The sequence below is a fragment of the Taudactylus pleione genome, unplaced genomic scaffold, assembly GCF_031769625.1.
Source record: "Taudactylus pleione unplaced genomic scaffold, aTauple2 ptg000615l, whole genome shotgun sequence".
Classification (NCBI taxonomy): Eukaryota; Metazoa; Chordata; class Amphibia; order Anura; family Myobatrachidae; genus Taudactylus; species Taudactylus pleione.
In genome coordinates this window covers 3,426,279-3,452,190 of record NW_028285017.1, presented here as the reverse complement: position 1 = coordinate 3,452,190, position 25,912 = coordinate 3,426,279, and positions in this window count along the sequence as shown.

The window sequence follows — 25,912 nt, the reverse complement described above, 5'->3', positions numbered from 1 at the left end:
ACTCATCTCCGGGATGGATATGAATTAAATTGTAGGCTCCTCTTAAATCAAGCTTTGTGAAGATTGTGGCCCCTTTGACTCTGTCGAATAATTCACTTATGAGGGGAAGAGGATAGCGATTTTTAATGGTTATATCATTGAGCCCTTGGTAGTCAATGCATGGGCTTAATCCTCTGTCTTTCTTTTTGACAAGCAAAAATCTAGCCTCTACTGGAGATGAAGAGGGCAGAATGAATCCTTTGTTTAAGTTTTCCTCAATGAACTCGGACATAGCTTGAGTCTCAGGGAGTGAAAGCAGATAGGTGCGTCCTTGATGAGGACTTTTCCTAGGAATTAGGTCTATGGGGCAGTCCCAATTGCAATGGGGAGGTAGTAAATCTGCCTTTTGCTTACTGGAAACATCCGAAAAGTCCAAGTAGGATACGGGCAAGCCTGTTGGAAGATGTAGATCAGAGAATCGAACCGGAACTACTCGGTGAAGACAGTTCTTGAAACAGTTAGTACTCCAAGAAGTTATTTGCATGGCTGACAAGTTAATTTGTGGAGAATGTCTCTGTAGCCAGGGTAGTCCGAGGACTAGAGAATGAGAGGCTTTGGGAATCACTAGGAAGGACAATTCCTCAGAGTGGAGTACCCCGATGGTAAGTTTAAGTAGCTTGGTGCGATGAGAGATGGTTCCACTTATAATGTGACTACCATCGATGGCGAGCTGTCGATGTTGATTGGCAGCTCGCCCCATTTGGAAGGCGGGCCGGGGGGGTGGCAGCCCAAACGGAGGCATTCCTATGGGTACGCCTGCTGTTTGGGGGAGGCCCCACTGACATCACTAGTGATGTCAGTGGAGAGCTTCCGGCTCAGACAGAGCCAGAAGCTCTCCGGGGCTTACGACAAGTGAGACCCTACCCTAGGGTCTCGTCGTAAGCCCCAATGGTCGTGATGGTCTCTGACCATCGCGACCATCACCCGAGCGGTTGTTAGAGCTGTGGGTGTTAAACCACAGCCTAACGACCGCAACAGAGGCGGGCGGTCAGGATGCAAGTGGCCGCCCAGTTTCTGAGCGACCGCTTGCATCCTCCGACCGCCTCTGAATGAGGCCCTTTGTCTCTGCCTTTTCAGATGCTCCTCAGCAGACAAACGAGAGTGGTTAACCTGCATGGGTTCTTCGCCCACGAGAGGGGCTCTCTCCAGGGCACACTCTCTATGCAGTAGATCCACTTTATTACAGAGAGAGATTAACTCATCCAATTTAAGAGGAAGATCATGGGAAGCTAAATCGTCTTTGAGCCTTCCAGAAAGCCCACTCCAAAAAGCGGCAATGAGAGCTTCCTCATTCCAGTTAAGTTCTGAGGACAGGGTCCCGAATTGGATGACATACTGTCCAACCATTTTATTGCCTTGCTGGGTAGCTGTATGATGAGTGGTGGTAGTACGTAAGCTACTTGGAGTGGCTGGGTAGCCGTATGATGAGTGATGGTAGCACGGAAGCTACTTTTAGTGGCTGGGTAGCCGTAAGGTGAACGGTGGCAGTACAGACTGCTTGGAGTGGTTTAGGATGCTGTAAGGTGAATGGTGGCAGTATGGACTGCTTGGAGCGGCCTAGGAAGCCATAAGGTGAACGGTTGCAGTACAGACTGCTTGGAGCGGCTTAGGAAGCCGTAAGGAAAAAGTAATTACTTGAAGGTAGCAAATACTTTGGGGAGCACAGTGAGGAAGCTCACTAGTCACCCTAAGGGACTTGTTGCACTGGCAACTTGTGACAGCAGTAGAGATCTTTTTATAGGACGTGCCAGCTGCTAATTGGCCGAGACAAAGGGAGAAGCATTCCATTGGAGGAGATCACCTCACATGGCTGTGCCCATGGACCGGAGACCCGCGGCAGAAACCACATGTGAGACACCTCACCTGAGACAGCGCACAGAATGCAGGAGCCAGGGGAGAGCAGAGGGAGAGATCACCCACAGGAGCCAACAGACGGGGAACCAGAGAGCCGCGCCACAGCATCCTGAGAGGTAAGTGCCAGGGTCTGAGTCTGGGGTCTCTATTGTGGGTTGTGACAAATAGGAGCAGTTGCAATGTACTTTATCACATGTGCGCACTCTATCATTAGTATAATTTTCTTTATCTTGTTTGTACTTATTGTCCTTTTCTCTCTACTACAGATCTCTTATAATCCTCAACTCTGTTATTATCTAATCTATCCTACTCTTAAAAAGCCAGATGAATGTAAAAGTTCTAATTTACCTGTCATTACATCTACAGTCTTTCCTTAGTAAATGTCTAAACCTGAGACACATACTAAACATGTAGCATGCCAATAACTTTTGGTATAGTAGGCAAAGTGTTTTTAACATATCTAGCAGCCAGTCCTCTGGAATTTCTTCACTTTTAAATCTCTGATACAGGGCTGATTGATGTAGGGATATAGGCATCATGGCACGACCCTGGAAAACCTGTGACCACCCTCATTATTTTGAGTCTTTCTTCACTGACTACCTACACAGTGACGGATTGGTAATGTTGAGGAATCATGGATACCATTGACTTTAGGTAGGGTGTTCTAAGCACAATATGAGTTAGTCTATGGTGCCCAGCAATTACAATCAGGTGCATAAATATTGGGACATTGACAGAATTTTCATATTTTGGCCTCTATTCACCACCACAATGGCTTTGAAATGAAACAAACAAGATGTGCTTTAACTGCAGACTTTCAGATTTAATTTGAGGGTAATTACATCCAAATCAGGTGAACGGTGTAGGAATTACAATGGTTTCTATATGTGCCTCAAACTTTTTAAAGGGCCAAAAGTAATGGGACTATCAACTCAAAAGCTATTTCATGGACAGGTGTGGGCTATTCCCTCATTATTTCATTATCAATTAAGCAGGTAAAAGGTCTGGAGTTGATTCTAGGTGTGACATTTGCATTTGGAATCAGTTGCTGTTGACTCTCAGTATGAGATCCAAAGAGCTGTCACTATCAGTGAAGCAAGCCATCATTAGGCTTAAAAATCAAAACAAACCCATCAGAGAGATAGCAAAAATATTAGGTGTGGCCAAATCAACTGTTAGGAACATTCTTAAAAAGAAAGAATGCACCAGAGAGCTCAGCAACACCAAAAGACCCGGAAGACCACGGAAAACAACTGTGGTGGATGACAGAAGCATTATTTCCATGGTGAAGAAAAATCCCTTCACAACAGTTGGCCAAATCAAGAACACTCTACAGGAGGTAGGTGTATATGTGTCAAAGTCAACAATTAAGAGAAGAGTTCACAAGAGTGAATATAGAGGGTTCACCACAAGATATAAACCATTGGTGAGCCACAAAAACAGGAAGACCAGATTAGAGTTTGCCAAACAACAACTAAAAAAGCCATTACAGTTCTGGAACAACATCCTATGGACAGATGAGACAAAGATCAACTTGTACCAGAGTGATGGGAAGAGAAGAGTATGGAGAAGGAAAGGAACTGCTCATGATACAAAACATACCACCTCATCAGTGAAGCATGGTGATGGTAGTGTCATGGCGTGGGCATGTATGGCTGCCAATGGAAGTGGTTCCCTTGTATTTATTGATGATGTTACTGCGGGCAATATTATATGCTCATATTCAGTCAAATGCTTCAGAACTCATTGGACGGTGCTTCACAGTGCAGATGGACAATGACCCAAAGCATACTGCAAAAGCAACCAAAGAGTTTTATTAGGCTAAAAAGTGGAATGTTATGCAATGGCCAAGTCAATCCCCTGACCTGAATCCGATTGAGCATGCATTTCACTTGATAAAGACAAAACTGAAGGGAAAATGCCCCAAGAACAAGCAGGAACTGAAGACATTTGCAGAAGAGGCCTGGCAGAGCATCACCAGGGATGAAACCCAGCGTCTGGTGATGTCTATGCATTCCAGACTTCAGGCTGTAATTGCCTGCAAAGGTTTCTGGCAATTTCATCTCTACTTGTGGCCTTTTACATGTGATGACTTCTTGCTGGAAAATTGTCACAATAAAAAGGTCAGAGGCTATTACATTCCCCCAAATGTCTCAATTACCCTATTGTGCCAAGTTTCCAGTGGTATATTTTCAGATTAATATATCCAAATAATGAAGGGGGACTCAAAAGACAGGAAAGCAAATCTATTTTATAGGCAACATAGTCCCATCATGGTCACATCAGATGATGCAAACAGTCATAAATGCCCACTGGGCAGCTGCTGAAAGTTAATCTTCCAGCAGCTGCCAGTCCCAGAGGGACCTACTAACCCCTCTGCACCCTTGTCTCCTTCCCAAGTTTCTGCTGATCACTGCTGGGTGCAGTGATTGGCCAGGCCAGTGGCACCCCCCACCCAATGGCTGCAGAGAGGAGTACCAACTGAGGAAATGTAATTAAATGGGCACTGTGACCCCAGTGTATACCCAGCAGCTGCAGAGAAGAGCAGCACCCAAGGAAGTATAAACATATCAGCACCCCAGTATTTCACTTTATTTGCTATTGACATAGTATATAACCAATATTTCAGAAATATCGATATTTGGCACCTTCTAATATCTTAGTCATACTGGCTCATTTGATATATCACAAGGCAGAGTCTACCTTTATTATAGTGTATATCAGTCACTGATAGCATCCAGATCTCCTCTAGACTAAAACTGTGCAAGTGTAGTAGTAAATATTGATGTCAATGCAAATTTAGTTTGTTTTTTTCATGTATCACTTAGATACGGTTGATTCCATATCAATCAATAATATTGATACTGGACCACCGATTTGTGATGGCTAATTATCCTAAATATTGTAGTTTAAAAGTGTTTGCAATTAGGTTCATGCTAATAATGGCCATTGATGGTTTGCAATCATCTATGGTCTTTGGCCAATGGGAAGTGTTTTTTCTATAGATGGTGGGCACTAATGCTGCACCATCGATCAGCATCCCAATGTTAAAAATGTCTAAATTCTGAATATGTATAAAAGTTCAGTCAGTATTTGACAAATTGCACCATCTCCCAGGTCTAGGAGGTTGTCCCCTCTTGTTTTTTCCACTTTAAAACCTTAATTCACTCATTGCTTCATGCCTAGTTGCACTTATAAACCATATCCGCAAATACTGAGTGAACTTTTATACATCCTCAGAATTGAGACCTTTTTTATAATATTGACAGCATTTAAAGTTTAAATCAATTACATATATAGTATTTGATATCCTATTTCAGCTGTTATTAATTGTGCTTTGTGTATTTTAGTGTCATTCCCCACTCCCAGGAATTTTAATGTTTATACACATTATCCTCATAATAAATGTGCTTTACTATCATATTATTTAGTTACAATTCATGACTGTGTGATAAGCACTGCCACATATTTTTTTAGTTTGTAATATTGCAAGAGGATTGGCATTCTTCTTACCATGCTTTGGCTGCTGGCACTCTAATCCAGAGATATTTCTGGACAAAATACTAAGTGACATTAGCAATTTTTCTTTTTGTTATCAATAGCTGGGAGTTATATTTTTTCCAAAAATGTATTCATATCCAAAAATAAGGGCTCTTTATAGTACAGTTGACCTTTAGATTATAAAGAGCAGAATAAAAGTTTACAAATATATATAGTCTGAGTTCATAGCGTCAAACCCATTATATGTTACTCCTATCCTGTTTATGACCCAGTTACCCCTTACTTTTTGCACGAAACCCTAGCTTCTCCCCCCACACACACACACACACACAAAAGATGTTTGCTTAATTTAATGTATTTGTGACATTAAAATAGAATTGAAGTCATTCCTTGCCGTAATTGTTTTCTATAGATTCTGATCATATAGGGATGTTTTATCTTCTCTTTCTAGTCATAGGCTATTATTCTCTAGATCTATTTGCAATTGGATATTAGTCCTTTTAAGTCGAGCTGAAATCTATATAATCCCACCCTAAAAGCACTGCTTGTAAAGAACACCAAAGTTGAGAATACAGAATTATACTCAGGTTTGTTTGTTGGCAAAAATTGTTCTAAAAAATCTGGAAACAAGGAAATACATTTAATTTATTACCTTTCTAAAAATAGTCATACTTTACTTAATAGGGGTCAAGAAAAATTATTAAGACTTCATAATATTTTTATTATCTCTAATGTAAGTAGCTACACTACTTACATTATTTGTACTTCAGTAATAGAGTCATAGTGAAAGCCCAATTTAAAATAATCTGCTATTTTCTTGATAAAACATTAATAACAGTTGTTTCAAATCAATCAATTGCAAATAAGAATACAAAACAAAACAATATACAGCAACCAAAAGTACTCTCTCAAATTCTCCTATTCATGAGAGCGTTTTCTCTTTGCTTGTCGGTTGTATTCCTCTTCTGGGGCATCTCTTGTCACTGTCCAACAGTAGTAGGCAAGCATAGAAGCATTCCACCTACCCTGATATCTTCATTCTATTGCTGAAAAGTCTCGATTGAATCGCTCACCGTGCTTGTCACTCACTGTACCGCAGTTGTCAGGGAAGAAGTCCAGATGAGAGTTAAGAAAGTGGATTTTGAGAGACATGTTGTAGCCTAATTGATGATACTTTTTCTAGAATGTTGTTCACAATCTCAACATAGTTGCCATCTCTATTGTTACCTGATAAGCCATGCACAACACATTTAAAAGCTTCCCAATCCTCTTTCTCATTAAACTGAAGGACTTGCTCAAAGTTTTCATCCTCTAGTAGTTGATGATTTTTGGGACACATTTAAAAGCTTCCCAATCCTCTTTCTCATTAAACTGAAGGACTTGCTCAAAGTTTTCATCCTCTAGTAGTTGATGATTTTTGGGACCAACAAAGATATCTTACTTAATGTTAGTATCACTTAGAGATGTACAGGTCCAGTTCTCAGCGAACCGGACCCACCCGAACTTCCAAATTCGAGACAAGAACTGGATCTCAAAACAAGGCAAAATGTCATCCTCCTGCTGTTGGATTCTCGCAGGTTTTGGATTCTATAAAGGTCCCGGTGATCGGCGCCATTTTCACTCTGGGTGTGGATGATGAACTGACCAAATGTGTTGCTGTCACTGTCTGTGTCAGTGTGTTGTCCAACTGGTCCTGTAGGGGTTTGGGGCTGAAGGCTGCTGCTGTGTTGTCCATAAAGGGGCTGGGGCTGCAGTACATAAAGAGGGGCTCCAGTGGGTGCTGCAGCTGCTGTCTAAAGTGTCCTGTCAATCAAGAGGATGCTGCTGTGTTATACATAAGGGCTGCTGCTATGTTGTTGTCCTGTCCATCAAAGGGGCTAGGGCTGCAGTCCATAAAGGGGTGATGCATTGTCCAGGGGGGTGCTCTGTCAATCAGGGGTGCTCTTCCCCAGTGTAAAAAAAATGTTGCTTTTTTTTATGAGTGTATGTGTTAGCAATTTAGCTGCGCTATTATTGTTTTGGTGACTCTGTCGGCCAGACTGCAGTTTATTGTCCACATATTTGTGAATCTGCAGGTGGTCTGTCCCCACTTGGCAAGGGTGCTTTGTTGTTCATAAAGAAGGAGTGCTGTCTGTGTTGTTCATCAAGAGCCTGCTGCCTCATTCAGGTGTGCTCTTCCCCACTGTAAAAAAAAAGTGCTTTTTGTGTGTGTGTGTGTGTGTGTGTGTGTGTGTGTGTGTATTAGCAACTTAGCTGCGCTATTATTGTTTGCTGACACTGCCGGCCAGACCGCAGTTATCGCCCACATATTTATGACTATGCAAGTGGTCTTTCCACACTCTGCAGGGGTGCTTTGTTGTCCATAAATAATGGGTGCTGTCTGTGTTGTTCATCAAGGACCTGCTCCCTCATTCAGGAGTGCTCTTTCCCAGAGTAAAAATTTTTAAAAAAATTAGCTTTTTTGTGTGTGTGTGCATTAGCAACTTAGCTGCGCTATTACTGTTTGGTGACACTGCCGGCCAGACCACAGTTATTTGTCCATGTATTTATGACTTTGCAGGTGGTCTTTCCGAACTTGGTAGGGATGCTTTGTTGTCCATAAAGAAGGGGTGTTGTCTGTGTTGTTCATCAAGGGCCTGCTGCCTCATTCAGGGGTGCTCTTCCAAAGTGTAAAAAAAATAAAAGTGCTGTTTTTGTGTGTGTTAGTAACTCAGCTGTGCTATTATTGTTTGGCCAGACCTCAGTTTATTGTTCATGTGTTTATGACTCTGCAGGCTGTGTGTCCGCACTTGGCAGGGATACTTTGTTATCCATAAAAAAGGGGTGCTGTCTGTGTTGTTCATCATGGGGCTGCTGCCTTGTTCAGGGGTGCTCTTCCCCAGTGTAAAAAAAAATATGTTCAGTGACAAAGCCGGCCAGACCGCAGTGTAAGTTTGTTGATATGGAGGATGATCAAATGATAGGAGAGAAGGAACCACATACCAGTCATGTTGCTGCTGCCAGCAGTCATGATGATGATGCAAGGCCTTCAACATCAGGGCATTTAAAATCAAACAAGCAATGTTTTACAGTGTTAAAGAAAATTAAATTAAAAGCTAAGTTACCTGCAGAGAAACAAAAAATTGTCAATATGCCATTTACTACATGAAGTGGCAAGGAAAGGATAAGGGCTTGGCCTTTAATTATGACTGGTGGTTCTGCATCTTATGATGATTTAAGCCCTTCTCCCTGTAGAAGTGTCAAAAAAATAAAAATCGCTAAGTCACATGAACCGTGAGCTCAGAAAAGTCACAGATCCCTGAGGAGAGTCCAAGTTTGTCTGTAGTTGCCATGTGTGAGCCTGAACTTACTAATACTGTACTTGAAGATGATCCTTCTTCCACCATTTGTGGGCCCTCTGCAAATGTGGTGGTGAGCAGCACAAGTCAGGATGCTGACATAGAAATCGAGGATGCTTCTGTGGAATTGCACCAGGAGGATATTGCTGTAGTTGGCGCTAACAAGGATGATGATGTTGAATGCTGAGGATGTTGTTTGTAACATGGAACATGTAAACCAGGCAACAGTTATTGCCCGTGGTAGGAAAAAGACCATTGTCATGCCAGGGCAAAAGACAAAAAATCCACTTCTCATGTGGAATTATCTCCACTCAAATCCAGACAACAGTGGTCAAGGTATCTGTAATCTTTGCCAAGCAAGAGTGAGTAGAGGTAAGGTAAATATCTAGGAACCTTCTCCCTGTTATGTCACTTGCAGCACATTCATCAAATTCCAAAATGTTTGCAAACTTCTGAAACTTTGGCTAAAAACATAACAATCAATCCAGCGTCACCTTGCTGCTCCCTTCTCTCTGTTAGATCCAAGGAGCTGCAGTCTCCATGACCAACACCTGCATCATCAACATCCTCAATCGTGATCAGAAGTAGTCCTGCTGCATCCAATTTCATAAGCATGACTGACTCCTCTCCTATCCATGATTCCTTAGAAGGATCCTTGAGTGCTATGCCTGTTGCTGCTGCTGTGAGTGGATCTTCATATCAGAAGGGACCAGGTAGAAGATTACTTTTAGGAGTTTAACAAAACAATTGACTGTCAAACAATCCTTTGCAAGGGGGAACAAGTATGACAGCAGCTATCCAGTTGCACAGCGGATTACTGATGCCATAACAGCTATGCTGGTAATATATGTGCGTCCAGTATCCACCATTAATGCAGTGGGTTTTAGACAGTTATTATTTATTTATTTATTACCAGTTATTTATATAGTGCACACATATTTTGCAGAAATTTACAAAGAATATTTGGCCATTCACATCAGTCCCTGCCCCAGTGGAGCTTACAGTATATATTCCCTACCACATGCACATATACACACTAGGGTTAATTTTTATTGGGTCCAATTAACCTACCGTTATATTTTTGGAGTGTGTCCCCACTACCATGTCCCTTCTAGATTCAACTTCACTAGAACAGCAATTCCCAGTATGTACAAGGACATTAAAAAAAACCTTATTAGTATCCTTCAAAATGTCATTGTACCCACTGTCCACTTAATCCCAAATATGTGGACAATTGGGACAGGGCAAACTAAAGATTACATGACTGTGACAGCACACTGGGTAGGTATATTGCCTCCAACAGTGCAAACAGCAACAGCAGCATCTAACAAATGCTAGCTCATTCAGAGACAGGCTACTTTGTGTATCACCAGTTTCACTAAGATGTATACAGCTGAGAACCTCTTCGAAAAACTTAGGGAAATCATTGCAAAATGGCTTACCCCACTTGGACTCTACTCAGGATTTGTGATTTCCGACAATGCCACCAATATTGCGAGAGCATTACATCTGGGCAGAGTCAAAGATGTCCCATGTTTTGCTCACACAATAAATTTGGTGGTGCAACATTTTTAAAAAAATTACAGGGACATGCAGGAGATGCTCTCGGTGGCCCAAAAGATTTTGGGACATTTTCTTCATTCAACAGCTGCATGTCAAAGAATGCAGCACCAGCAAGAACTGTTAAATTTGCCCTGCCACCAGCTGAAGTATAGGTAGTATCTAGGTGGAATTCAACCCTTTATATGCTTCAGTGGATGGAGGAGCAGAATAATTCCATCCAAGGCTACACAATGGCCTATGACATAGGGAAAGGAGCTGGGATGTACCTTAATCAAGTGAAGTGGATAATAATTTCCATGTTGCGCAAGGTTCTCAAACTTGCCACATGTGAAGTTACTTCAGACACTGCCAGCTTGAGTCAGGTCATTCCCCTAATCAGACTTTTGCAAAAGCAGCTGGAGAACCTAAAGGAGGAGCTGAAGTATGTCAGACTTGTCGGTCAAGCCCTTCATTCACTTCACCAGGATCTAATGGTCATCAATCTCTTGAAATCAGATCACTATGTTTTGGCAACCATACTTGATCTTAGGTTTGAGTCATATGTTGTGTCTTTCCAAAGGACACAAATTTGAAGAGATGCAAAGAGCTATTGGTAAAAAAAAGTGTCAGCACAAGCAGAATATGACAAGGCAGCATTTCCTCCAAGTTTCTGTGGCTGCCAGGAAAAAACTAAATTTTCCAAATAGACCCACTGCTGGTGATGCAGATCAGTCAGCAAAACCTAATGACATCTGGTTGGATCTGAAAGAACTGCCTACAATTAGTGACATTGTCTGATATGGTCAACATTCAGAGAATGGTGAATTATTATTTTAGGGATAGCATTCAAATAGACATGTCAGACAGTCCATTTCACTACTGACAGGAAAAAGAGGCAATTTGGGGTACCGTACACAAACTGGCTTTGCTTTACTTAAGTTGCCCACCCTCCAATGTGTACTCTGAAAGAGTTTTCAGTGCAGCTGGGAACCTTGTCAGTGATCAGCGTAGGAGGTTAATTCCCCAAAATTTTGAAAAGATGATGTTCATCAAAATGAATTACAAATTCCATGAGGAAGATCTTTACCAGAAATTAAGTAAAAACAAATACAGAGGCACCTGTAATGGTGGTTTCCAGCAGGGATGCATTAGTACTGTGTGAAGCAGAGGATGTACACACTGATATGATGATGACAATGATGATATCTGATCTTACCTATGTTGTAAAGCGAGTTTGTGTATGGGATCATTGCCACCAATGTCCACTGCGCATTGGCAGTTTGTTGTGTGGGGGCCCAAACAAACCAATAATTTTAGCCACAAGTGGCAGTCTCTGTCGCTGAAGTAATTGGTTAAACTTTGAATGTCCTGTTTCTACAACATAAGAGTGGGTGGGAGGGCCCAAAGACAATTCCATCTTGCACCTCTTTTCTTTGCATTCTGTGCTGTTTGGGGCATTGCTGATTGACATTTTTAATTGTATAGTTTATGAATGTCCAGAAATTGTAATGGCCACAGACAGCATCTCCTGTATGCCCCTTTCATTTAAAATACTAAATCTGAACCACCACAGAGTATCTTCTTGCCAGGATGTGTGTAATAAAGTACAAATACGTTTAATACAAAAATTAGTTGTGTATATTGGTCACATACATACATTTTTACATGGTACATACAGTGCATAAAGCAGTCTGAGGTAACCTAAAACACAAAACCTGCTGTTTAGAAGTAACTTCCAGTAGGCTCAGCAAACATCACAGATGCTGGAAGTTCTAGTTCAGCTGGAGAACTACAGGCTGCTTTCATCTGATGTAAACAGCAAGTATTAGTCCCAATATCCCTAGCAACCTCCCTGAATACAAAGTAAATGTCTATTTACATGTACTAGCAGCACCTCCAAAAGCAAGGCCACCGCATTTCTATTAGATGTATAAAAATTAAAAATCTCCTCCAGATCAAAGATGTCTTTAAGGAACACAATAACTGGATCCTACATTGATCATCCCTCATAATTTTTTTAAAGAATCAAAACATTAAATAAATAAATTAAAAACTAATCAATCCTTCTATCCTTTCCCTGTCTTCAGTCCATAAACATATTACAACTCCGTCGGGCCTCTGACCTAGTTAATGAAAACATTCTTGGTTTTTAAACTTCCTAGGGGTTGTATAGTTTATTAAACTGCCATTCTGTCTAGCACTGCAAAGGCACTCTTTGCTATGTTGGAAGCTGAACTGCCACATGGTAGTGCCACCCACTGCTGTAGCTTAGCTTAGTCAGCCAGCTAGCTGGATGCAACCTTTTAGCCTAAACTAGATTAAATCAATATTTTAAGCTGTAAGGTTGTCAAAATTGACTTGAAATGACTGGAAATAAATGGTATTAAGGTTAATAATACTGTAAGAACAGAAACAGGTACAAATTATGTGAAGTTAGCTGTTTTTAGAATTTTTTTTAGAAAAAATACTGATCCAAAAGCAAAACACAGAAGGGCAGTTTTGGCAAAACCAAATCCAGATCCAAAACACGAGGTGCACATTCCTAGTATCACTCAGAGGTGGAAATTTTTCTCTTAGGTACTTGAAAGCTTCTCCATCTTTGTGTATCCCCTTTACAAAGTTCATCATAAGTCTGAGTTTGATGTGTAAAGGGGGCAGAATAATTTTGCTTTGATCAACCAGAAGACTGTGATGTACAAAACATAAACTATAATGACTCAGCATTCCTGTATTCAGGTTTACCAACCTTTATATTCTCTAGATGCCAACATTTTCTAGTATTTAATAAAATACCCCTACATCATCATGAATGGTCTATATGTTGGAACCAATAGCTAACAGAGTTTTAAATGTCATATTCATTTTTCACATGCTAAAATCAATTAGAAGTAACTATTCTCACATCGGAATAATTTTTACTGTTTTGCACTGTAATTGATGTAGGGTTTTTCTAGCTTTTGAAGAGTTCAAATGTAACTTAATTCTCCACAGATGCAGTGGTATTTTTATAAGTTTATATTCCATATTGTATAAACATAAGTATGATGTGACCATGAACAGAGGATAATTTTCATTTGATTTATATGTTAGAGTGTTCAAGTACCTATTATAGTCAGATTGATTCTACAATATATTTTTTGTACTTGTGAATAAAAAGTGTAATCACGTTCTGTCGGATGGTGTGCAGATATCCAACAGATCATAATCAGCTAGAGTTTGATGAAACATACTCAAGGTTCTAAATAATGTCCTATCATTTAACTGTATATTGAATTTATACAATATTGAATATTGAATTTATACTGTATATTGACTTTATTTAACTGAGTTGGGATTAATCCAAAGTGAGATCAAGGACTATATTGAAATCACCTAATTTTAAAACATCCATGTCAAACTTTTTGGAGGTCAATACAAAATGTACAAACATTTTAATTGTTCAACATTAAGGGGTTGATTTATTAAAGCTTCAAAAACAGACAGGTGGTGATGTTTCCCATAGCAACCAATCCAATTCTATAATTTTCTAGAATGCATTAGAGAAATAATAGAGTAGGCAGATTCTGATTGGTTGCTATGGGTAACAACACCACTTGTCTTTTTTAGAAGCTTTAGTAAATCTACCACTTAGAGCAGGGATTCCCAACCACGGTCCTCAAGGCACACTAACAGTCCAGGTTTTAAGGATAGCCATACTGGAGCACGTGACTTAATTAGTTATTTTGATTTAACCATCTGTGTTTAAGCATGGATATCACTAAAACAAGGACTGTTAATGTGCCTTGAGGACCGAGGTTGGGAATCACTGACTTAGAGCATAGAAAGTGTTACTGGTTTCTCTTCCTTTTTTACTATTAAAATTATATATACTATGTAGACTAAAGTGATTGGACAATGAAATCAAATAGATTAATGAGATTTTATTGGGGTTAGTACTTTGTAGGTCCTCCACATGAGGTGATTACTGCAGACACCTTTCTTGGCAAACTGTCCACATGTTCCTGGACAACAGCAGGTGGTATGTTTTGCCATTCTGCCTTATGTACAGTGCCCAACTGTACACTTAAGAAGGTCGAGTTTCCCTAGAACACACCTGTCACACCAATTCTTCCCAGAAGTTCTCAGTGGGGTTAAGATCTGGAGTCTGAGCTGGCCAGACTCTGTATAACAGTCCAGCATCACCATGGAAACATGACAGTTGGTATTGTCATCTTGATAAAAACATTAGTTGTTTCCATAGACCTGCAAGTGCATGGGCCTCCATACAAAGTGTACTCTTTGAAACTGCCACATTAGTGGCCATCTGGAACTTGTGTGCAATGGTATGCATTTCACTTGCAAGAGAGTGTCCAATCACTTTTGTCTACATAGTGTATCTTCCCTGCTTATCAGAAATATGTTTATGCAAACTAGGTGTACAGTCAGCATCAATAACAATAGCAAATCCTTTTTTTCTGTGGCCCATTAGCCCCCTTATAAAAGGAGATATCGATCACAAAATCTACAAGAGCATGAAGCATCCAAACAAGTTTCTTTGAAAGCAATTATATTGGCCTTCATTTTTTTTAACAGTGACTTATTGCTAACCTACGCATATTAGAATTGAGCTACCTTGCATTAATTGACTATATGCTAAACATAATGGGCCTGATTCTAAGGGTGGATGCAGACATGGTAACAATGTCTTTTACCAGAGTTGCATCTGTGTCTTTATGGTAATGCCACTAATAATTTGTAAAGAACCAAGGCATTCACTTCAGTGTCTTTATACAAACCATTGACTGCAAGATTGGGCTCTATGGCAGTAGCAGTTTCTCTATCCGAGTATGGGCTCTTGTGTGAGTGACTATGAACCTTTAAATGCAGAAACTTTAAGCAACACATTCCTGTTATCTCCCAGGAATTCCCACTAAAATTCTCAGACTGTGGGGTAAATTTACTAAGAATCGAGTCTGGGTAAGTTTGCTTTTTTTTAACTTGATTAGCTTTGCCAAAACTCGGGTGATTTGAGGCTCCTGAAACTCTCAAATTTACCAAGAAGTGAGTTTAGCTGAGAGTGAGTTGGCCAATGGTGAAGCAGAATGAAATATCTCCCCCGAGTAGCACATTTTGCAGGAGATTACTCACACAAGATTGCAGTGTCTTCTCTATGCAAAACTCTCCAGAGCAAGCAGCCTGCACATATCAGTGAGATATATGAAGGCTGCTTGTATTCTAGGCTGTAAAAATATTAGAAAAAAAAATGACATAGGGTTCCCCCCTAAAGCTTAACCAGCCCTGAACTTCCCAGCCAGTCCTGGTTACTAAAATTACAGGGAACAAAATGAGTAGGGTTCCACAATTATTTAGAAACCAGCACCAGGCTGCAGGGCCAGTCCTGGTTTTAATTATAGGGGTAAAAAATGCATAGGGGTCCCCCTAAAATTAAAACCAGCACCGGACCCAAAACAGCTGGGCTGCAATGCCACAGCCCGTAGACCCTATCACCAGGGCTCTGTGGCCAAAGCATTATCAGCCCAAGCCAGTCAGGCCAAGCCGGGGATCTCAGTGGAAGTGGAGACCACTCCCAAGAAGGGCCCCCCAAAACCACAGTCTTGGTCTGAAGCCCAGGGCTCTTCCCTGCACCCCTGGGCTGTGGGTACAGGGGTAAGAAAGTGATAAATATAAGTAAACTATTGTATTTTACATTGGGACTACAGGTGCCAGCATGCCTGCCCTTTTGCACTTGTGGAACTACAAGTGCTAGCAGGTGGCCAGCACCCATACCCCACTGTAAAATAAATAGTTAAAAAAAGAAACCACACACACAACGTGCCTAGTAAAACTTTATTCCTTACACATACTAACCTGCTTCCACATGTTTCTATCCCCTTATCCAAGTAGAATCCACAGCAGGAGCTGAGAAAAAGAGTCTATACTTACCTAGATCCTGGAGCTGGTCTCTGTAGCATCCAGGGTCTTGTTAAAACAATAAAATAACTTACCCGAATCAGGGCAGACATGTGTAAGTATATAAATAAAAAGGATTTTTTCTCCCCGCACTCCAAACTCTATGAGGTGCAGCTTAAATTTCTTTGACCTACACACCTCACTCAGTATTACATAATAACAACATGAAAAATAAGCACTCCTCCTCTGAGATATAAAAGTGATTCAATTTAGTAAAAGAAAATGTGTGTATATATATATATATATATATATATATATATACAAGTCAATAATGAATCCCATAGATAAACAATCTTCTCCCGAGCAGTGTTGTATTTCTTATAGTTGATAGTAAACTCCAAATATAGTGAAAACTGGTTTCTTAAAAACTCTCCAATTAATTTTCTTATGTCAGCAGACTCCAGAAACACCCCTTCATTGTCAGAAAGCACCTCAAATAATCACAACATGGAATCTTCCATCGTGAAATACGGTCACATTTATTTAAAGTAATAATGCAATTAAAAATATAAGTATAATAAAATAAATGTAAGAAGGCAGCATACCAAAGATAACCTTTTCAGAAAGGCACAGTGTAAAAGCATTAGGGGTTAATAATGCTACCCCAAACAGTTCACCTACCCTGTAGACTGACAGGTCCCGTCAGCAGGTAAGTAATGGCAGCTTCCACAGATAACCAACGCGTTTTGGCACACAGCCTTTATCAAGGTATACCAGTGTTTCCAAGAAAAGAGATTTGCCCCTTAATGTTTTTCTGTGTTCAGTGTAAACCCCACCCTTTACAAGCACCTGTGTTATGCAATTAAGCTGATCTGAGCAACTACCATTTTTTTTGCAAATTTGGAGAGGCATGAAGGCAGTCAGCATTAGGAGGAGGTGATGCCTGTTATCATGCAGTACATCAATTGTAATTATATGACCCAGAGTGGGTGCTACCATTATGTAGCAATAATTATTCTGGGGTGAGCGTTTGGGAGTGGGGCCCCCGGGGGGTTCTGACTGGGCCTTTCTCATGGCATCACCACTTAATTCACATAGAATACTTTTATCACTTCTCTATTTGTTTGTACATTATTTATGACATTTTAATTCTTTATCATTTCATTAACACTTATTGATTTATCTTTACACATCTTTTCTTTATACTTCACTATCACCTTTTTCCCTTTATCGTGTGATGCCCTGGGGATGGCCCTTGGCTGGAATTTTTTTGGGGTGCCTTGCTTCTTGGACGTGAGCCCCTTAATGTTAGGGATGCCAGTATAGAGGAGCCTTGATGATTGGCCTGGCGCTTATTCATATATTTGAAAATGTGTGTAACTAATACCTCTAAATCTCTATTATCATGTAGGATTTAAGTATTGTTTTTGCTGCAGTGTGCTGGGGGGCAAATCTCTTTTTTTCTGTGTTCAGTGTAAACCCCGCCCTTTACAAGTACCTGTGTTATGCAATTAAGCTGACCTGAGCAACTACCATTTTTTTTGCAAGTTTGGAGAGGCATGAAGGCAGTCAGCATTAGGAGGAGGTGCTGATGCTTATAGTGCCATGTGGAGGTTTTTTGGGGTACCTCCAAGGTAAGTTAGCTCTCAGCTTATATTGGTACTGTTATCATGCAGTACATCAATTGTAATTATATGACCCAGAGTGGGTGCTACCAATTTGTAGCAATAATTATTCTGGGGTGAGCATTTGGGAGTGGGGCCCCCAGGGGGGTTCTGACTGGGCCTTTCTCATGGCATCACCACTTAATTCACATAGAATACTTTTATCACTTCTCTATTTGTTTGTACATTATTTATGTCATTTTAATTCTTTATCATTTCATTAACACTTATTGATTTATCTTTACACATCTTTTCTTTATACTTCTCTATCAGCTTTTTTCCTTTTTCATGTGATGCCCTGGGGATGGCCCTTGGCTGGAATTTTTTTGGGGAGCCTTGCTTCTCGGATTTGAGCCCCTTAATGTTAGGGATGCCAGTATAGAGGAGCCTTGACGATTGGCCTGGCGCTTATTCATATATTTGCAAATGTGTGTAACAAATACCTCTAAATCTCTATTGTCATGTAGGATTTAAGTATTGTTTTTGCTGCAGTGTGCTGGGAGGCAAATCTCTTTTTTTCTGTGTTCAGTGTAAACCCCGCCCTTTACAAGCACCTGTGTTATGCAATTAAGCTGACCTGAGCAACTACCATTTTTTTTGCAAGTTTGGAGAGGCATGAAGGCAGTCAGCATTAGGAGGAGGTGCTGATGCTTATAGTGCCATGTGGAGGTTTTTTGGGGTACCTCCAAGGTAAGTTAGCTCTCAGCTTATATTGGTACTGTTATCATGCAGTACATCAATTGTAATTATATGACCCAGAGTGGGTGCTACCATTATGTAGCAATAATTATCCTGGGGAGAGCATTTGGGAGTGGGGCCCCCGGGGGGGTTCTGACTGGGCCTTTCTCATGGCATCACCACTTAATTCACATAGAATACTTTTATCACTTCTCTATTTGTTTGTAAATTATTTATGTAATTTTAATTCTTTATCATTTCATTAACACTTATTGATTTATCTTTACACATCTTTTCTTTATACTTCACTATCACCTTTTTTCCTTTTTCGTGTGATGCCCTGGGGATGGCCCTTGGCTGGAATTTTTTGGGGTGCCTTGCTTCTCGGACATGAGCCCCTTAATGTTAGGGATGCCTGTATAGAGGAGCCTTGATGATTGGCCTGGTGCTTATTCATATATTTGCAAATGTGTGTAACTAATACCTCTAAATCTCTATTATTATCATGTAGGATTTAAGTATTGTTTTTGCTGCAGTGTGCTGGGGGGCAAATGTCTTTTTTCCTGTGTTCAGTGTAAACCCCACCTTTTACGAGCACCTGTGTTATGCAATTAAGCTGATATGAGCAACTACCATTTTTTTTGCATACCTGTGTTTCTATTGACTCCATATACTTACACATCACAAAAAATGACAGATGACCGAAGTCAGCTGTAATTTCTCACAGGCCGCGAGCCAATCAGTGGTAACTTTACATGTAGTGGGCGCTCATTGGCTGGTTCAACGTGGGTCCCAGCCAATGAGCGGCCGCTACATCTAAAGCGGCAGCTGATTAGCTTGTGCACCGTGAGAAATTACAGCTGACTTCATTTGTCATTTAGCGACGTGTAACATTTCCAGAGTTTAGCATTAGTAAATTTGCGAGTTGAGAAAAATGCCCAAATTCTCCAGTGATTGAAAACTCTCCCAAACTCGATTCTTAGTAAATTTACCCCTGTGTGTCTGATTTTGTGCTCTGTCTCCATGCACAGACAATTGTGATGCATGCACTGTGCAACTCAGATTCATGTGCAGAATTAAGAGTCTAGGCATGTGCACCGTTTTTTGTCTTTGGTTTTGGTTTTGGATCTGTTTATCCTGCAAATTTTGGATCTGGATTGGTTTTGCCAAAACCACCCTTGCGTGTTTTGTTTTTGGATCTGTATTTTTTTTCAAAAATTGATAAAGACTGCTAAAATCACATCATTTGTTATTTTTGTTCCTACAGTATTATTAACCTCAATAACATTAACTTCCACTTGTTACTAGTTAATTTTGACCACCTAACAGCTCACAATATTGTTTTCATTTGGTTTAGGCCCAAAATTTTCACCAAGATAGCTGACTGACTAAGCTACAGTAAGTGGCAGCAGTGGGTTGCACAAACATGTGGCAGTTCAAATTCCAACATGGCACATATGGAAACATATGTTTTCATTAATCAAGAGGCCTGAGGGAGTTGGAGTATGTATGTTTAGTAGTTGAAGGCAGGGACAGGGAGGGTTGATTGGTAGTACATTTAATTCCATTTTTTTATTCTGAAGCAAATTTATGAGGGAGGGGAGAGCATGGGTGATCAATGTGTTCCATGTTTTGCCCACAAAAGAAACTTGGTAGTTCAGATTTTTTTTTTTAAATTAAAGGGGCATGCAGGAGATGCTGTCTGTGGCCATAAACATTTCTGGTCATTTTTGGCATCCAGCAACCACATGTCAAAGATTGCAGCAGCAGTGGCAGTTCAACTTCCAACATGGCACATCAGGAAACAAATGTTTTTATTATTCAAGAGGCCTGAGGGAGTTGGAGTATGTATGTAGTTGAAGGCAGGCAAATGAAGATTTGATTAGTAGTAAATTTTTCTTTTTTCTTTTTTATTCCAAATCAGATTTATGAGGGGGGAGGGGAGGAAAGGAGGAGAGGCATTTACAAATAATATTTAAATCATCCACATCAGTCTTTGCCCCAGAAGAATACTTGAACGCTATGCCTGCTGCTGCTGGGGGTGGATTTTCATCCCAGAAAAGGACCAAGAAGTTTACTAGTAGTACTTTAAAAAACAATTGACTGTTAAACAATCCTTTGCAAGGGGGAGCAAGTATGACAGCAGTCACCGAGTTGCATAGTTAATTGAGGTCCTGTGCAGTGGCGTAACTAGGGTATTTGGAGCCCAAGGCAAATTAGGAAATGGAGCCACCCAAGTGGGTGCATGGCAAAAAAATGGGCATGGCCACATGCCACAGGGGGCATGGCCACTGGAAAATTGGGGCATGGCAACATGAAACCACCATTTCTCATCACTCTGGGAACATTCCTTTCTATTCCATATGCATCTTAATGTCCCAAGTAGTCTCTTGCAATGCCCACTGTAGTAGTGCCTCTTATGTAATGTCCCCAATAGCAGTGCATCCCTGTAGTAGTGCCCCTATACAGTTTCCCCAGTAGTGCACCCTTATGCAGTGCCCCCAGTAGTGACCCTTATATAGTGCGCCAGCAGTAATCCCCCCTGTGCAGTGATCACCCATATGCAGTGCCCCTTATACAGTGCCCCCAGTAGTGGTTCCCCATATGCAGTGCCTCCAGTAGTGCATTTTATATAGTGCCCCCAGTAGTAGTCCTCCCTGTGCAGTGGCCCCCCTTATATAATGCCCACAGTAGTAGTCCCCCTATGCAGTGCCCCAGTAGTAGTCCCACCTATGCAGAGCCCCCTGTAGTAGTGCCCCAATACAGATGCCCTCAGTAGTGCCCCATATATAGTGCCCCCAGTAGTAGTCCCCACTATGCAATGCCCCAAAGGTGGTCACCTATATGCAGTGTCCCTTATATAGTGCCCCAGTAGTAATCCCCCCTGTGCAGTGATCACCCATATGCAGTGCCCCTTATACAGTGCCACCAGTAGTATTCTCCCCTATGCAGTGCCCCAAGTAGTGGTCCCCCTATGCAGTGCCCCTTATATAATGCCCATAGTAGTAGTCTCTACTATGCTGTGCCCCCAGTAGTATTCCCCACTATTCAGTGCCCCATATATAATGCCCCCAGTTCTAGTCCTCCCTATTCAGCTTCCCCAGTTGTGGTCCCCCCTATGAATTGCTCCTTATATAATGCCCCCCAGTAGTGGTCCCCTCTATTCAGTGCCCATTATATAATTTTCCCAGTATTAGTCTCCCATAGGCAGTGCCCACAGGAGTAGTCCCCCTATACAGTACATCTTATATAATTCTCCCAGTAGTAGTCTACCCTCTGCAGTTCCCCAATAGTAGTGGTCCCCCCTATGCAGTCCCCCTTATGTTATTCCACCAGTAGTAGTCATCCCTAAGCAGTGCCCCTTATGTAGTGCCCACAGCAGTAGTATCCCCTATGCAGTGACCCCCACAGTGCCAGACAAAGACACACACACACACAAAAAGCACTTACCTGAATCCCCACTCCTGCTCCTGCAAACACCATCATCTGCTCCTCTGTCCTCCCAGGCCAGCCAGCTCTGCACTATGGGAGAGATATCATAGCATCATGACATCTCTCCCACTACCCACTGTGGGAGCCGGAAGATGGTGCTCATGAGTGAGCTCCAGCCTGGCTCCGGCAGTGGGTGTAGCCGTTTTTGAGAGTCTGTCTGACTCGAATTGGCTGCAAAAACAAACACACTGCTTCTGGGTAGTATGAGTGCACTAGCCGGCGGCGGTGTTTTTTACTGTGTAGTGCAAACCCCATTACACTGACCAGTGCCCTGGACTGTGGCCAGTGGTGCCCCCCAGCTCTGCCATTCCAAAGGTGCCCAGGGCATGAGCCCAGCTCAACCCCCCCTAGTTACCCCACTAGTCCTGTGTCCCCACTACCAAATCTCATCTAGATTCAACTTCACTAGAATAGCAACTCCCAACCTGTACAAGGACATTAAAAAACGTAATTAGTGGCCTCCAAAATGCCTTTGTACCCACTGTCCACTTAACCACAGATATTTGAACAAGCTAAACAGAGCAAACGCAAGATTTAAGATTTAAGGTTTTAGTCATATGTTGTCTTTCTTCCCAATGGACACAGATCTGAAAAGATGCAAAGAACTGTTGGTAAGCAAATTGTCAGCTCAAGTGGCACATGATGCAGCGATGGCTTCTCCTTCAGTTTCTCCAGCAAGAAAAAGCTAAACTTTCCCAATAGACCTACTGGTGATGGAGATGAGCCAACACGACCAAGTTTTGACATCTGGTCAGGTCTAAAGAAATTGCCTACAATTAATGAGATCTCTACCATGAATTCATCTGATACATTCACCATTCAAAGAATGGTTGAGGACTGTTTTAAATTTTTTAATGATAACATCAAAATAGGCATGTCACACAGTCTGTTTGACTACTGGCAGGAAAAAAGGCAATTTGGAGCACTTGCACAAACTGGCTTTGCTTTAATTGAGCTGCCCACCCTCTAGTGTGTACTCAGAAAGAGTTTTCAGCACATCCAGGAACTTTGTCGGCAATCTGCGTAGGAGGCTACTTCCTCAAAGTGTGGAAAAGATGATATCCATCAAAATGAACTACAAATTATATGCCAATTACATTTAAACATTACAGAGGCACCTGTAATGGTGGATTCCAGCGGGGACAAATTAATATTGTATGAAGATGATATACACACTGATGAGGGTGAGGAATTGGATATTGATGGTGACAACATCTTGCTCTGTAAAGCCAGTTTGTGCATGTAGAGATCATTGCCAGCAATGCCAGCTGCCAATTGGTAGCTTGTTTTGTGGGGGCTCAAACAAACCAATTGCTTTATGATTGATATTGTTGATGAAGGTGTTGGTAGTGATGATGGCAGGTGCTTGGATCTAGCAGAGGAAAGGGAGCTAGCTGATGCTGGACAGCTTGATGGTACTTTTTTAGCTAAAGTTTCTGATTTTTGAAAAAACTTTTTGTATGGATACGCTGCAGGTTATGTAACAGGGAAGAGATTCCTAGATGGTTGAGGTTCCTACCTCTACTTATTCCAAACACAGTGGAGCACTAATTCCACTTGGTGATCTAATTGTTCACACAGCAGCTGACATATAGAGGAAACTGCCAGATTCCTCTCAACAAATGGAAATATACAAAAAGGATATGTCTGCACTGATGTTCACAAAGACAATATTCAAAATATTATTGAATATCAATTTATTTCACATATAACTAGAACTGCAGTTCCTAAAAGCATTGGATTCAACAACTAATTTACATATACCCAGATCATATCTGGTATGTTTGTTTTCTACTCATTGGTGGTTATAATATATATTTCCTTCTGGAAATGAAGATATATTGGATTTAATGCTGTTTTATGTGATGCACCTTGATTAAAATTTACTGGATTACGCTATGTTGGCCCTCTCTCTATTTACATTATATATGGATAATTGATTCGAGAGAAGACCAAAGAGGTATCCAATATTCCCTGATTAAAAAGATTTGTGGAATGTTATGAAGTGATCCATTCAGAAATGGACATTTACTTTTTCTGGGATTTTTATTTATTAATCATTTCAGAGACTTGTACACTGCATAAATTTTAACAATATTGACCTTTTATAGAATTATTGCCTTTTTTTGGATGCCGAGTGATCATCCTGCCTAATTTGTTTTGCGCTGAGTGTGTTTTCTGTTCATTGACATTTCTGTTTAGAGGGTATTTTTGGGGGACTACCCTCATACATTGTTTAGCTGCATTACCAGTGAAGTGCAGTTCTTTCTATCACTTCCCAAGTTGGACAACATACTGACAGAATCAGGTGGGTAAAACCTGAGCCTAGCTCGGTTCTCATCTCAAATCTGGAGGTTTGGGTGGGTCTGGTTCTCTCAGAACCACACCCGCTCATCTTTATGTGGTGCTAACATTAAGGAAGAGATCTTTGTTGGTCCCCAAAATTGACAACTCCTTGAGGATGTAAACTTTGAGCAAGTCCTTCAGTTTAATGAGAAAGAGGCTTGGGAAGCTTTTAAAGTGTTGTACTTTGCTTCTCAGGTAACAGGAGAGATAGCAACTATGTTGAGATTGTGAAAAACCTTCTAGAAAAGTATCATCAATTAGGCTGCAACATGTCTCTCAAATTCCACTTTCTCGACTCTCATCTTCTTCGGTGCAGTGAGTGACAAGGGTGGTGAGCCAGGCAGGAAAAGCCTCATTTTGAGATCCGAGTCAGATGGGAAAAACCTGTTTCGAGCTCGGTTCTCACCTCGTATCTGGAAGTTCGGGTGGGTCCGGTTCTGTGAGAACCGGACCTGCTCATCTCTAATTAAAATATGAGCTGTTTCCATCTCTGAATCAAACACAAAGTCCTGAAACCTAAATATGGTGTTGATTGTCGGATACCTCATATTTTAATGTTATTTTGGTGTGATTAATCTTCCAGGCTAGCTATTGTCTCCCATTGTGCACTGATTTTGTTCTGGGTTGTATCTTGAATAGTGAACCACCCACTTACTAAAGCCTACCAGCCTTCCTCTTGACTCATCTCACTCCCTCCTGATATCCAGCTTGTACCTTCCTTGTTCACCTTTTGTTCTTCATCTGTTTTTTCCCTTCCTGCAGAATGCAAGTTTTTGATAAGGTCCCTCTTCCCTATTGTTCTTCCTCTGATCTATCCTTACCACTAATCTTCTTGTTTTTTGTCTCCTTCTCTCCTTTAGTGACCCTGACAATCTCTGCTCACCTATATTATGGGCAGAGGATCCTTGAGAGCTGTTTGCCTTTCCTCTCCCACTGCCTGCTGATTCTAGCTACAAGGAGTTGACTACCCTTTCCACTGTACTTGTGCTACTGCAATGCTTGCATTTATGTTTTGTACTCCTGTAAAGGTTCACTGTTGTGCATTGTATTTATGCTCTATACTGTATTTGCTTTTATGTCACTGTGTACACTTTGCAATGACTAACAAATAAGATATAATAATAACCATATTCTTAAAGAAGTGTATAAATTTAATATCAATATAAATATTGTACATGAAAGTGCCTTATAATAGATTTTTGTTACTAATCTGTTGTGAATTCATATAATTACTTTTGGTTTATCAAAATAATTGCCTTCTCTGTGTGTACTATAGGTGACTTTAATCTGCTATATAAATAAAATAACAAGTTAGTTTGTTTGCTAATATCTTCTACAGCTCTCAAGGTAAAGTTGCTAAATCTTACATAGTTATTTAGTATTAAAAAGTAAGCTACAGTATTAGACCACATAGCAACAATGCGACAATGCAACAAAGCGACAGAGCAAAAAATCTTATATATAAAATTTATTGGTCTGATTGTTTGTTTGTCTGTCTGGATATGCATACAGACATCCCTGCACTGATTGGGATGAAAATAACGCAAGGTAGTCCAGTTGGATCCTGGC